Source organism: Sapajus apella, unplaced genomic scaffold (assembly GCF_009761245.1).
Source record: "Sapajus apella isolate SASKATOON/1434 unplaced genomic scaffold, GSC_monkey_1.0 scaffold13, whole genome shotgun sequence".
Classification (NCBI taxonomy): domain Eukaryota; kingdom Metazoa; phylum Chordata; class Mammalia; order Primates; family Cebidae; genus Sapajus; species Sapajus apella.
The window spans coordinates 32,498,043-32,511,520 of record NW_022436953.1 but is presented as its reverse complement, the minus strand read 5'-3'; the positions used below and the strand labels follow the sequence as shown (position 1 = coordinate 32,511,520).

General features: G+C 50.9%; 1 protein-coding gene across 2 annotated transcripts in view; it reads right to left on the bottom strand.

The window, feature by feature from the left end:
* The window catches only part of MGMT (O-6-methylguanine-DNA methyltransferase), a 278,524-nt gene that overhangs the window by 217,272 nt on the left and 47,774 nt on the right, over nt 1-13,478 (bottom strand). Inside the window, exon 1 of one of the 2 annotated variants that reach the window (XM_032282009.1) lies at nt 4,296-4,301. The exons of the other annotated variant lie outside the window; for it this stretch is intronic. The gene's annotated coding sequence lies outside the window, so the exon portion shown is untranslated. Of the gene's footprint in view, nt 1-4,295; nt 4,302-13,478 lie in introns of those variants that run through there. 2 annotated transcript variants of the gene reach the window in all.

Below are 13,478 nucleotides of genomic sequence, written 5' to 3'. Positions count from 1 at the left end.
TAACAGACCCTGTCCCCACTGAAAACCAGAAAGGAAAAAAAAAAAAAAGGAAAAAGAAAACAGAGTTATACAAAGAAATAAAGAGTACCCAAAATTGTAAAGACACGGTTTAGCATAATAAACAAAAAAAAAGCTAATGTGTTGCATTGTTGATGTGAAGTAGAAAAACAACGTCAAACATTCTCCACTTACTGTGATCTCTCCATGTCGTCTACGCAAAACAAATGATGGCTAATGCTTTTCTGAACACAATGAAAACTGAGGTGTGAAAAAATTCTGAGTTAAAAAAATAAAGATTCGAATAAAATGAAGACACACAAGCAGATCAGATCACATCTGCCCTTCATTTCCATTACAATGAGAAAACACTCCCTGCTGATACAGCCTCAACCAGGGGTCCAGTCCGTGGCCGGTTAGGAAAGGCGCCACACAACCGGAGGTGAGCAGCGGGTGCACAAGGGTTACTGTCACATCGGCCGCAGCATGCGTTCTCCCAGGAGTGTGAGCCCTCCTGTGAACGGCGCATGTGAGGGATCTGGGTTGTGCACTCCTTAGGAGAATCTAATGCGTGATGATCTGAGATGCCACAGTGTCATCCCAAAACCATCCCCCCACCCCCATCCGTGGAAAAACTGTCTTCCACGAAACTGGTCCCTGGTGCCAAAAAATTTGGGGACCTCTAGCCCAAACGGTTCCAACCTCATCTGGGCCACGCCTCCCTCTACGGTCTTAGTCCCCATGACCCCATCACACACCTCACCGCCCCTCACACTCCAGTCTCACTCTTACTTCAGGGCCTCTGTGCTACCGCTGTCTCCTCAGCCTGCACAGTGGCCACTGTCACCTCACTCACAACCATGCTCAGACGTCACCTTCTCAGAGAAGCCGCTGAAAAGAGTCACCACCTCCACCCCTTCTTTCTCTGCCTTACTTCCCAGTTGCGACGTTTTGTTTATTTGCTGTGTCGCCTTCACTAGAATGGAAGCCCCAACGCAGGCAGCAAATGTGTCACACTTGTAGCCAGTGAGTGAGGGGACGCCCGAGAGAGGTCTTGTTTTTGTATACTTTTTCTAAAGTCAGATGGCACCATCCTCTACCCTTCCTTCCTTGACATGGCAGATGTGATGGCTGGAGTTGTGGCAACCACCTAGGGATCATGAGGAAAAGGCCAAGAGCCTTGAGAGACCAGGCCCCAACACTGTGAGCCTCTCTACACTGCAGCTGTCCATGGCTGGCTAGGCTTCTCCCTGTGTGAGAACGGGAAAGTTGAGCTTGTTTCAAAAGGCTGTGTTCTGAGGAATTCCTGTTTTCTTCAGCCCAGAGTAGTCTTCACTGATCTACTGCTGTATCCCTGGCATTTAGAATAACAATGCCTGGCACCCACAAGTTCTCAGCAAATATGTGTTGAACAAAAGACCTAATTACATGAATCATGCAATGATAGTTGAGATAGAAATTCAGAAGGAGAACTCCAGGGTTAATGAGCACCTGTATCAAGGGGTCTGATGGCCTGGGGAGTCCAGGAAGGGAGGTGCTGGGATAGGAGGGATAGTGTTAGAGTTTTCTGGGTGGAGAGGAGGAGGGGAGGAGAGACTGAGCCAGGCAGGGCACACAGGAGAGGCGCTGGCGCTGGAAGCAGCACAGGGTGTGAGAACAGAACGTGGCGGCCAGGTCACCCGCAGGAAGAGGACCTGGGTTTGAGATGAGGCTGCCTTGGCAGCTCCTGGAGCAGTGAGGGTCAGGTCCTGGGATGCAAGTCAGAGAAACAAGGGAGAACACGGATTCCAGGCAGGTCAAGGGCAGGGACAGGGAGAGGGGTCTAGGAGGCCGCATCCACGACCACCAGAGACGGGGTGACAATGTGTGCGCAAGCTCTCTCCGGGCAAATCACAGAATCTGCTCTGGCTAGACATGTGCTGTGCTGCATTTCCGGCCAGAAACAGAAAAAAACGCCTGCTACACCCAAGCACAAGGTTCACAGCTGCGTAAAACAGGGCCTGTCCCAGAAACAGGATTCCTGGCCTTTCTTCCCTGAAACTGCACACTGGAACCCAAGGGACACCTGGGCAGAGGCCTCAGTATCCCGTGGAAGGAAACCAGTGTCCTGTCTAACTCAAACTTCGAATCTGCAGGATGGGATGATGATGTCGGAGACCCACATGCCTAGGACTTCCACAATTTGGACCGTCGGTCCTAAGGAGCTCCAAGAGCAGTAACAGGGCACGTGCACATGATAGGACAGCCGTGTCGCTGACGGTACCACAATCTAAGGGGCAACCAGACAAGCAGGCATCCAGTGGACTCAGCGCCGTCCACCTCTGGCTTGCATGGGGATGACACCACAGCCCACGTTTAGGACACCCACGCCATTCGACAGTGGGGCTTCCGAATGACCCCCCTTCCTACCCCCACAAAGCACAGCCCTCGGCTCCACAGCCTGGCAGCACTCCCTGAGCCGTCACGGTATCCACCTAAACCACAGTAGTGGCTGACATTAATTGGTGGCAGAAAAAAATTGATTTCTCATGGCTATTTGGAGACCTCTGGAAAAATGAAGTGAATTTCGTTTCATCTCCCTTTTAACATGAATAGCATTTAAATAACAATGTTCTGAATTAAGCGGTTGGCGCTAGAGGCCAGTTCCCACCATATTAAAAGGAAGAGACCCAGAGACAGAAGCTGTCTTCTTTCTCCCCTACTGGTAGTCATTTTCCAGCCCTGCTGCACGTGTCTAAAAACTGTCCGTCCAGAACCATCTTTGCAGCTCTGTCTTTCCCTCTTAACCATTTCCTCTGCCGGTATCCTGTGCAATGAAAATGCACCGAAACAGACAACCAGGTGGAGCGGCGTGCACCTAACCGGAGGCAGAGTTGGAGAATCGCCGAGTCCTGGAGTTCTGGACCAGCCTGGACAACAGCGAGACCACATCTCAAAAACATAACAATAAACAGGATAAAAGGCAGAATTCACCTGGCTCCGAGTAAGCAGTTTACAAACGAGGTAGACCAGGTGCCCTGTGGCCTGGGCTTCAGGTCTGTGTGAAGTGGGAGATTAGTTGGCAGAAGAAGACCAACCTGTGGGAGGAAGAGGAGAGTCTCTGACTGCCTCGCAACTCACAAAGACATCACAAGATGAAAACTAGCTTTGCAATCTCCCCTCTGAACAAAGGATAAAGAAAAGCATTGAGGAAGCCCCTCTCGTCCTCAGACTCACGATCACACCACCTCAAAATCAGGCACAAGAGAGTATTTTATTTTATTTTTTTTAAAGCATGTGTCAAAACCCTAGAAGACTGAAAATTCTTCATCCCAATCACCTAATAATAAACCGGGCCGCGGGAGGGTGGGAGGAGGTGGTGGTATGGCTGACGCTCACTGAGGATAAAGGGCCAGGGCTAAGAGACCCCATCCGTGGCCCCCGCTGCAAGCAGGGGTCTCCCCAGTGAATTCAGCTGGGTCACATCCAACACAAGACAGTCAAGTGCGGCTCAGTTCATTCTGCTCCCACAACCAAAAAGAGTTCCATTGCGTTGACATGGTTTCACCAAACAAAACTGGAGCTGCCACCTGGGATGTCCAACTGAGAAGGGCTCCAAACAGCGTCCCCAAACACCACCCCCAAAGCCTCCAACCAGGGCTCCACCCCACACAGGAGCCCTGGAGAAAAAAAGGGAAACAACCTTGTTTGTGGCTCAACTTCTGTGAACCCAGCGACACGCGTGCAGTCACCGAGGGGAGATTCTGAATTAGAGTGACATAGCCAGGCTTGCAAATGAAAAGAAGGTTTCCATCTGAAGCCACTTTCCACAAACACTGCTCATGTCTTGGCTTACACAAGGACTTCCAGGATCTGGGTCCTGAACAGGAGGTGTGCCGGATTTTATTACCATCATCGGGCACGGCGGAGCACCTTTCTGATTAATGATGCTTTGGTTGTAAAGAATACTCTAACAACAAGAGCCCTGGGGAGTTAGGGACGGACGAAGAATGAGCCCTGGCAGCAAGGTTCCAGAAGCACCCCAGGCACGCGTCGTATTAAAGGGCTCAACATAGTCATCCAAATAACACGCGACGTGCAGCACACGATAAAACCGACGTGAAGATGCCGACGCATCAGATCCCGGAAGCAGACGGACGTCTAAGGACATCTGTTCACTGGTCTTTAAATCACCCACTTCGAGATATAAACTGGCACTTGTCTACATTTAAAAATCATGCTTAACATAAAATCTGGTTTTCTTTTCTGAACTCTTCCTGTTGGTACGCATGTGGAACTAAGTATGAATAACACAGGACGGCAAACGCTGCTCTGCTCTGAAGCTCAGGCACTGCTTTGAATCTGTGCAGTCAAGCAAGAAATCACTCTGCAAGAGGTTAAAACACACACTACTGTGTGTGGGTAACAGAAACAGATCATACCTAGAGAAAGGGGCAGAAAACGTAAATGCACAGTTTTAACAGATTGCTCCAAAAAGCCCCTGGAACTTCAAGCACTTTGGAGAAATGTTTCCAGAGTATAACTACCACTCCCATGCCCATCCCGACAGTTTGGCTAAACTAACTGTGGCTCTAACTGAAATTGGTTTGTGATGCCAGAACGCTGTAAAGACGAGCCTACAAAAGTCTCTTTGGAAGCTTCTTAGTAACTATTACCTATTTCTTTAAAAGGTTTCATAAAAGGCTTTCCTACTTGCCGTGTCCCTGCAGGCTAAAGAAGAATCTAAACAAAGAGGTTCTATGACATGAATGTCCCAGTGTCGGGGGGGGTGTGAACCTGAGTACACACAGGTGTACAGGAACGGTGCATGGCAGAGCACGGAGACACGGTGACAGGCGAAACACTGTGCATCCTCTAGCTAACTGCATGGAGGAAAACACTTTCATGCCAAAATACAGATAAAATGAAAAATTACAAGTTTTTGTTTTTGGAGACAAGGTCTCGCTCTGTCACTCAGGCTGAGGCGCAGTGGCATAATCTCGGCTCACTACAACCTCTGCCTCCTGGGTTCAAACAATCCTCTGGTGACCGCAGGCATGTACCACCACACCCATCTAATTTTTTGTATTTTTTTTGGTAGAGATAGGTTTTACCACGTTGTCCAGGCTGGTCCGAAACTCCGGGGCTCAAGCGATCCACCCATCTCAGCTTCCCAAAGTGCTGGGATTACAGGCGTGAGCCACCATGCCTGCCTGAAAATTACAAAATTTTTAAGGTAAAACAGGAGACTTGCTGTGAGCAGTTTCAAACCAGATTCCCGGGAGCTGCAGCTCATTTTTCCCTGCTCGGAGTTACTGTTAAAGAAAGGCAAGAAAAGCACTGCTCTGAGACACTGTCTTAGCTTCGCTCATTTTTTGGAAATTCCCTCAAGTAGGAAGTTTGAGTACCTAGCGAAGAAGCAGCTATCATTAACAAAAAATGTGCCACTCTGTCAGCCAAAATTCCCGACTCATACGTAAGAGGAAATCAGGTTACAAAATGAATGAAACCCAGACCTCCAGTAAGAATCTTACAATGCAGAGGACAAAACAACCTGGCATCTATAGACAAGACGTTTGAGCACAATTTTGAAATGAAGCAAAGAATCCTCAATTTGGCAGAATGCACTCTCTTCTCCCCATAATCCCCCAATCAAAATCACCGGGATCTCTGGCTGGTGAGTAAGAGGCAGAATCTGAACAGCCGCTCTAAACACCAGCCAGAGCTGCAGTCAGCCCTGGAGGTGAGGCCAGGGCCAGCCTGTGCCAGGGAGCAGGTGCATCTGCAGGACCACCTCGAGGCTGCTGTTTGGGGTCTAAGAGCCAAAGGACAGCAAGGCTGAGGGACCTGAGCATGCCACAGATGTCAGTCGACCTTGAGGGTGGGAGGTAGTGCAGCCAGCTGATGCCTTGGAACCCTGGAACTTCCCTGTGCCGGAGCCAGGAGGTGGCGAGGGCAGCCACTCGGTTTCACAAGGTCACTGGCTGCTCTGCCTTCATGACACTCCCAGGTCCTGAGGACACAGCAGGTACCAGTGCACCTTCTCACACGGCCTTGTCTTCAACACAGGTCACAATGGACACCTGGCCATCAAGAGACACTTCCGCTACCTGCAAGGCACCTGGCAGTGAGTGGGCACTTCCAAGAGACTGGGACCCCACCTGTCTCTTGGAGGATGATAAAACCCACCATGGGAACCTGACCCTAACTCCAGGACCCCTGGCTTCTGACAAGATTGTTGTGGACAGACACAATCTCTTGAATCCAGCAAATCCAGCCAGGATCCTGCCTGATCTGAAACATCATGGAACCCTCTGCTCACAACATGAGGCCACTTCTGCTTCCTCTACAGAGCTGGCAGGACTGTGGCTGTTCCTTTAAAATCAGTGCTCCCCAGACTCTAGACAATGGGAATGCATTAGAAGAGCTTTCATAGTCCCCAAATCCTGTGAAAGTGAGACGGATTCCCGGGTGGGGGAACCCCAAGTCTTGTGTGAATGGGGAGCTGTGCCATCCACCACAGCAGCCCAGCCCTCCCGGCAGCGTGGGCTTCAAGACCCGCCTATGAATCCCTTCAAGCTGACCCCAGGCCCAAGACGCCCCAGACCTCAGCAGTCCCGTGCCCTGTTTAATCACGCCACACTTCCGCTTTCATCAAGCATGATTCCATTACTTTGCTATGAAAAGACAAAGAGAAAACATCCTGTTTTCTCTCATTTTTAATGAGCTCTGCTAGAGCTTCCCACACTAACATCCGTGATAATGCCAACCACCTTGCAGAAGGGACAGTAGCTGCCCTGGCTGTGTGGCCTGGCCAGGACAGCGCTCACCCCTCAGGGCTCTGGCCTGGGTCTCCCGCCTGCACCTGCCAAGGCCCCGCGGGGTCGTGCGTCTCACCCTGCCAGCAGCACACACCTCACAACCTGGAATTTTCTGGCACTTCAGGAACCCACTAACTGCTGCGCTGCACAGTGACAGTCTGTCATGAGGAGTAAAGAGGTGGCAGGCTGGTGTTCAAAATGAAATGTCACTTCTTAAAGCTGTTACGGCTTGGGAAGCTTCAGCTTAAATATGTCATGGCAGAAAATAACCTCATTCTTTATAGCCGCTAAAGTTGGGTGAAGTTTCACTGACTTCTTAGAGAATAAGTAACATGTGCGAACACGAGAAGATCTGACGGAAGCATCAACTTTCTCAATTAAGCATGACGGCCAAAGCCACCAATTCCTGCCCCAAGCCGGTGCCGGGGGCTCTCTGTGGCCACTGACGAGCGGCCTGGACAGCCCCATCTGGGGCTGAGGGGACTCCTCTTTCTCCTCATCCACCCCTCCCTGCCCAGGAAGGACCTCGTACTAGCAAAGTACTGAGTGCTTGTTTGCAATGAAGCCATGGGAAGAAAGCCATGGTTAGTAACATTTTCCACCTGTGCCGGGGTAGAATTTGGACATTCAGAATGTGTGGTTTTTGTGTCATGTTACCCACTTGATGATATCATCCATCAGCACTGGGATCTACCATAATGCGTGTCTCCAGGTTCAACAAGTGAGCCCTTGTGTGCCGAGATCCTACAGATAGAGAGCACTGCGGGACGCGGGGGACGCGGGGGACATGGGCGCCGGAGCAGCTGCTCATGGATGCGGTTTGAATCCGGCCCTGCTGTAAGCTCGCCTGCCGGAGGCTCCCTCTCTGGGGCTACCAGCTGGTGACTTCCCTTTCTGACATGAGGTCACTGAAAGTCCCTTCCATCCAGTGGTCAGGAATAATCTTCACATTGCAGGTCTCTGAGTTGCAGTGACGCTGTGAGGCCAGTGACTCCCACCAAGAGGCTGGGCAGGGGCCTCCCTGACTGCACCCCAGGCAATGGGGGAACCATGGACTGAAATCCCCTCACTGTGTCTAGCCTGATGTGGCCTCCTCACTTCCCAAATGAGGAAACTGAGACAAGAAGGGCACTTGGAGCTGGCAAGGTCACTCTGATGATCTGCAAGCCCTGAGCTCTGAGCGGCCCAGACACCCACTCTCCACCCCGCCCGAGATCAGAACTGGCCTGAAACTGCTTCCAGGAGGGCCATGCCCAGTCGGGCCGGGCACCTGGGTATCTGACAGGGATCCGGGATAGCGGGTGGCGGGGCAAGCCTATGCGCTGTGCAGTAGGGACTCTGCACCTGCATCCCAGGGGCTCTGCACGTGTACCATAGGGGCTCTGCACCCACAGCGTAGGGGCTCTGCAGGTGCACCACAGGGGCTCTGCACGTGCACCATTAGGGCTCTGCACCCGCATCCTAGGGGCTCTGCATGTGCACCACAGGGGCTCTGCATGTGCACCACAGGGGCTCTGTATGCACATCCAAGGGGCTCTGCACCCACATCCTAGGACCTCTGCACCCAGGCCGTAGGGGGTCTGTACAGCCCCAGGGGCTCTGTGCAGCCAGGGGACTTAGAACGGCTCCCATATCTTTAAAGGGTAGACAAGAAGATGCTTCAGGACAGGTGCATATGCTAGGACACGCCAGCTTCGGTGACCTCGGCGAATGTCGTGGGAAGGCAACCCTGCTCGTCCTCCAAGTCCTGTCTGCAGCAGCTCTCATGCTCTAACAGCAAAGTCCGGGAGCTGTGACAGAGGTCGTATCCCACAGAGCCAGAAATACGACTGGCCCATTTCAGGCCACGTTTGCCATCTCGATCTAAAGGATCATGAGAGCAGCTGTTTTGTCCAATCCGATCCTTTTCTGCCCACTGATGAACATATCATGAGATCACACAGATAAACCAGATGCTTGTCCCACCGTCTGTGGCACTACAACCTCAACAAAGATGCTGCCACAAGTGTTTTCTGGAATTTTCTTTATTCTTTTTCTTTTTGGTAGAGACAGGGTCTTGCTATGTTACCCAGGATAATCTCAAACTTCTGGCCTTACACGATCCTCCCACAGCACTGAGAATGCAGGTGTGAGTCACTGTGCCTGACTAGAATTTTCTAAGTCCTGGTGTAGAGAGGATGGCTATCCTCTAATGCAAAGCAACACCACCAGCCACCAGTGAATGTCCATGCAGTGGGGCCACCAGTCAGCACCCACAAGCCGCTGACATGGGGGTCACCAGTCAATACCCACGAGCATTAGCCCCACACACCCCTGAGGGCTGAGAGATCGAGGCCCTCTTTACCCTTAGCAAAGACTAAATTTCACAACGTTTCTGTAGGGAAGGATTCTTGGGTGAGACGCGTGGGACAACTGAAGACTTGGTGTCCCGAAAGGGAGAGCCTGGTGTTCCAGACACACTCTGTTGGTTGTGGACGAGTGAGCCTTGATAGCACCCAGCTCCGTAAAGGTCTGTGCTCCTGGAGGGACGGGCTCCATCTCACGGCGAGGACACACAGCAGAGGAAGTGTCTGCGCTCCCAAATGATCAACCCAATGCTCCAGCCCGCCAGGCAGGAAATTTTTTGTTCTAAATTAGTTACATTATACCCAAAACCTATCAGTGGCTTGATAACCTGAACATACAGTTCTATACCTTTTACTCTTTAGATAATAATTCAGTCTAATCCTGCAGCTGAAGCCAAGATTCCAGGCCGAAAGTGCACTTTCCATTTGATTAAATACTAATAAATGCAAGAATAAAACACCAGTCTTTTATCCTAGAGTAAATTCTTCAAAAACCATATACTCTAACAATTCACTATTTCTTTGGAGAAAGGGACAGGTCTTTCCCCTTAAAGACAGCTTAGTAGTCTCCGAGTCTTAATTATAACAGTTAAAACGTAATTTATAGTCAGGGCTTACCGAAAAATGACATCATAGTCCAGGTTCTTTGATTCTTGAAGTGACCTGTCTGGAGTCAGGGATCCAGGAGGAACGCCCCAGACAATCACCACCAGGCCCAAAAGAGTCAGGGCAGTGCCTCTCTCTGCAGAGACACGCCCCATGCACAGAGCTACGGTAATACAAACTGCAAGATATGTATGTATACAGCTGACGCTCGGACAGTGCAGGGACTGGGGTATCGACGCTCCATGCAGTCAAAAATCCACATCAACTTTTGACTCCCCAAAAACTTAACTGCTAACAGCCTACTGTTGAAGTCTTAATGATAACAAAAACATTCAACTAACACATATTTTGTATGTTATGTATGTTACATACTATATTTTTACAATAAAATAAGCTAGAATAATGTCATTAAGACAATCCTAAGGAAGTGAAAATCTACTATTAAGTGGAAGTGGGTCATTGTGAAGGTCTTCATCATCTCCGTGGTGAGTAGGTTGCAGGAGGGGAGGAGGAAGAGGAGGGGAGGGAGGGGAGGAGTGGGGAGAAGAGGTCCTGCTGTCTCTGCAGTGGCTGAAGTAGAACATTTAAGTGTAAGTGAATCCACACAATCTAGACCTGTGTTGTCCAAGAGTCAACTGTGTGTGTGTGTGTGTGTGTGTGTGTGTACATCATTTAGAATTTTCCCATCTATGTTTGCTACTTTAAGATTTATACAATTTTTTCACATACTTTGTCAATTAAGGCAGTAAACCAAGGGAAATGCTGCTGAGGGAAGGTGGTAAGTTTCACAGGGCAGAAAAATTTGTTTTCTATCATTATAAACAGTGTCCAGCCAGGACGCCAATGCCAGACACACTGCAACATGCTTCCTGCTGTGGAGCCCATACAAGGTGGTGCCCAGTGCGGCCATCCCAGGCCCTCGCACAGGATGATGGAGACAGCGCTCCCTCCCCAGGGATGCCTGCTGCTGTGAGCCCACAGAGGTGAGAAATACCTCCGAATAAGGCAGGCAGGCCCAAGGCATTGGGCCTGAAGCATTCGGTATTCTCCCTGCAGGAGACGAAGATACGATCCATCATGTTAGGGAGCTGGAGGAAGACGTTTGTGGGAAACCCAAAGGAAAATGCCCATTCATTCAATCACAGTCCACGGCTGCAGCGCCGCAGTTAAATTTGGGAATACGCTTTCCCGTGGGGTCACAGTGAGGCAGAGTTCGGGGTTTGGAGACATGGAACTGGTCTTGGCCTCAGGCCACCCTGAGCACACAGGGCCCTGGACTTCTTCCTCCGCTGCAGCAGGAAATGGACAGAGGAGAGCACTCCTGCTCGTGGCCACCCCACCGCCAGGAAGCCCAGGGTGACACACAGCCTCATGAGACGGGTGAGCCTCAGCCCGGGTGCCTGCCCATGTGTGAGGCCCGACACCTGTCCTCCCATGAACAGCAAGCAGACTGGTGATCCAGCACTGGCAGCCAAAGGTAAACTGAGGTAGAGAAAGTTGCCAGAGCCATCAAATGAGCCCCAAGCACATGTCAGTCATGCAGCAACTGAGGGCACGGGAAGGGGACAGTGCAGGGAGGCCATGGAGCAGAGGTGAGGTGGGGCAGGGAGGGGACCGAGAGAGATTCGTGATGTGCACTGGGAAGCCCGTGCTGGGCTGCACGCTTGCTCCCAACACCCACCCACCCCATTACCAGAAATGAGCTAAGGGCGGCTATGCCTCTGGCCAAAGCTGACCACAGGCCTCTGAGGTCCATTCGGAAGACCGCCCCTCAGTGTCCAGGAGCCACGAGCAGAGCACCAGAAACCCCAGGCTGAGCTCCAGCTCTGAGCTCGCCTCCCATCCGAATGCATCCCTAACACTGCTCCCCTCTGCGCTCACACAGCCAGCCTGACCTGGAGAGCTGCAGTGGGAGGGAGGGATGTGCAGACAGCTGACAGCCGGACAGACAACAGTTTGGAGCCCACCACCAACCCCACTCGGGGTAGAACTGCCTACCTTGCTAACCCCAAACCAACTCAATTCTATGAGTTGGTATTTGCATTTTGATGCTGCATAAATTCCAAAGGTCTCCACTTTCACTGATGGCAGATTTCCATTGCTGCTATGAAGGCATATAACATTAGCGACCCATAAGCTCACGGTAAAAACCTGGCTGAGTTTCCAAAGGGAAGGAGACAAGCAGGTGCCAAGAACACCACTCCTTCCATCTCATCAGAAGCAAAACACACTGGGTTTGAATCTGTAAAATGTCATTGATGGTGGGGAGCTGTTTTCCCAAGCGCCTCTGTATTGATTCAGCTTTTTATTAAAATTAACCTGATAAAAGTGTGAAGTAGCAGATTCACATTTAAGAAGAACTCTTTACAGTATTGGGAAAGGGGGGGCAACATGCTACGTGATTTGGATTCCGCCTCTACAGTAGCTCACCTGGGTCCAGCCAGCATCTCACCTGTTCATCACACAGCTCTGCTTTCTGGAAGCACCACGTGGGTAAGAAGAGGGACACACATGCATCCCTTCACCTCACCCCACTGTGAGATCCGTGCGCCCCCCACCCACCAACTCTTCCTAGCTCTGCTCAGCCACACATTTCACCAAGGCAGCCACAGCCTCTAGAAAGAATTCCCTATTTGGTAATTTCAATTATGAATGGGCTCCTCTATGGCAACACGTTTCTAACGGTGAAGCTGATGTGGGTCGTGATGAGATCTCGCCCACCATGCAGACATCAAAGACAGAAAGGGCCTGGGCTATTGGCTGGAACTTCAAATGGAGCAATAAAAATAGCAAGAGGGGCTGGGAAAAGACGAACTCACAATAAAATATTTAAGGAACTAATATAAAAACTGTCATGAGCTCTTCCTTGGACGTTTAAGCTGGGAACCAGCACAGAGTGAGGCTGCTCACACCCAAACCCGCAGACACCACAGAGTTCAAGTTCAAAGGCTGCATTTAGATCCTGTCCCCTAGATGATCACTGTCTCATTAATTACAATAAAATAAAATAAAAAATAAAACAGACCCTTCACGGAAAGACTGTTTTGCTCGCTTCCCTGGCTGTGGATTTCTTGGTAGTAGGTAGAGACATTCAAATGTGAATTTCAAGACTGTACCTCTGAGTATTAGAGGGTGTCTCACCAATACAGCTAGCGACTCCTGCCAAGTGCACCTGCTTGTGCGGTCTATATGCCCGCCCGATGCGCACCGTGCTGGCACTCTTCCCTGGGTGTCATGCCACGTTCGGGATGCCTCAAGACATTAAGGCCTCAAACTCTGGCATGGCCACATTCAAAGGTCCACAACTCAGAGCCAGAGCCAGAATCTGCAGGCAGAAACTGCCCCGCGCTCAGCCAGGGCGGGATAAATATCCGCGATACACTCTGTATCTAGAGGGCTGGAGCTTTCACTAATGCACCAACTTTCCCATTAAAGAGCCAACTGAAACACATGCTGTTAGGTCATGAGACAGGACCCCCACCCAGGGACTCTGCACTTTATCTAAGAACCACTGTCCTTCAACAGGGCCTCGCAGAAATCCCCCGAATCTGGGACCACCACAGATGGAATCCCCAAAGCCACACTCTGCCCTGTGCTCGCCACCTTCTGGCTGGGCTTTGGGCTCCCACACTGCAGCTACTGCTCCTGACAGGGCCGTGGCGAGTGGAGAAGAAACAGCTGTGGGCCCCACCTGACCTGCACACATGTCCTCTCAGATGAGACGCCAGGC